This window comes from Echinops telfairi, unplaced genomic scaffold, assembly GCF_000313985.2.
Source record: "Echinops telfairi isolate 266 unplaced genomic scaffold, ASM31398v2 ScPeMD7_7469;HRSCAF=8507_0, whole genome shotgun sequence".
Taxonomy (NCBI): Eukaryota; Metazoa; Chordata; class Mammalia; order Afrosoricida; family Tenrecidae; genus Echinops; species Echinops telfairi.
The window spans coordinates 67854652-67856673 of record NW_022111372.1 but is presented as its reverse complement, the minus strand read 5'-3'; positions in this window follow the sequence as shown (position 1 = coordinate 67856673).

The window sequence follows — 2022 nt, the reverse complement described above, 5'->3', positions numbered from 1 at the left end:
TGTATCCTCTCACAATATGTGTTCAATCTGCATCCTGAGCAAATAATCAGAGAAGTTGGATTATATGAAGAAGAATGGGGCATCAAGATTGGAGAAATACTTAATAACGACCTGAGATATACAGGTGACACAACCTTGCTTGCTAAAACCGAGGAGGACTTGAAGCGCATGCTGATGAAGATCAAGGATTGCATCCTTCAGTATGGATTAGAACTCAATGTAAAGAAGACCTGAATCTTCACAAGTGTAGTAATGGGTAACATCATGATGAATGGAGAAAAGTTTGAAGTTGTCAAGGATTTTCTCTTGGTAGATGGACAATCAATTATCATGAAAGCAGCAGTTAAGAGATCAAGAGGTACATTGCATCAGGTAAATTCGCTGCACAAGACTTATTTATTAGGTTGAAAAGCATGGATGTTACTTTGAGGATTAATGTTCACCCGATCCAAGCCATGATATTTCCCATTGTCTCATATGCATGTGAACGTTGGACATTGAGTAAGGAAGACAGAAGAATCAATGTGTTTGAATTGTGGTACTGGAGAAGTACAAAGGACTGCTGAAAGGACAAACATCTGTTTCAGAAGAAGTAGGGCGAGAGTGCTCCTTGAAGACAAGAATAGTGCGACTTCATCTTGCATACTTTGGAAATGTTGCCAGGAGAGATCAGTTCCTGGAGAAGGACAGCGTGTTTGGTGAAGCGGAGGGACAGCTCTAATGAGGAATACTCTCAAGGAGAGGGAGCAACACAGTGTCTGCTTCAATGGGTTCAAGCATAGGAACAGCTCTTAAGCTGGTTCAGGATTGTGCATTGTTTCATTCTGCTGTACATAGTGTTACTATGGGTTAGAATCAACTTAATGGCACTTACCAAGAAGAACAAAATGTCTTCACTATCTTTTGATCTGGACAGGAACAGAAAAAGATCTTACACACTTTTAATACCCCAGATCTACTCACCAAAGTATGATGCAGAACAATGTCTTTCGAAACTATATTTAGCTAATTGATGCAGATAGCTTCTGAATCTATAGTTGGGAAGGAAGGAGAAAAAAGGGAAAATCACAAATTAAATCTAAGACCAAAATCAGAAAACCCATTACCATTGAGTTAATTCTGAGTCAGAACAATCCTATATAAATTTCCTAAACTCTCAATATTTACAGGAGCAAACAACCTCATTTTTCTCCCACAAAAAAGCTGGTGAGGTTGAACTTCCAAACATGCAGTTAGACACCCAAAGCCTATGCTGCAGCACCACTATGTGTCCTTAGAGAGAAGGCACATGTTAAGAATGGTGAAAAGGGAGACAATGAACAATATGTGGAAGTCAGCACAATATGACAAAGGCAAATGATGTCACAAAGAAATGCAAGAATACAGAGCAATGGCAGTACTTACTGTAACATAGATACCCCTACAAAAATATGATTAATGAACCATAATTTATGGATGGTTGTATAGCTAGATAGGTACGCTCAATAGGTGTGAACAAGGATAAGGGATCTTATAATTCTGCAAACATAGTTTTGGATGTGCTTCATGTATATAAATAATCTAGATGCTGTACATTTGTTAATAAAGAAAATAGATAGATTACATATGGGACCAAGCTTCTAGGATGGAAGGCACCCATGTTTATTCTTAAAATAATAATCAGGTAAATATAGTGCAGACTCACAATAGGATGCTACAGTATCACTACTCATTGTTTATTCTGAAGGTTCAGTTTTTATTTGTATTACAAAAAAAATTAAAACAAGAAATATTTTAACCAAGTAAATTTAGAAATACTTGAGACCAGAAAGGAACTTTTGGTGGTAATTCACATTATATCACATATAGTATCCATATTAGCTAGTGCTATAACTTATAGTTCCCAAACCCAAGCACCGTAATATCCCTGATGATGTATTGGATTGAGATCTTCAAGGTTGGCAGTTCGAACCTCCAGCTTCTCAGTGGGAGAAAGATAGGGTTTTCAATTCCGGTGAACAATTACCATCACAGAAATTGTAT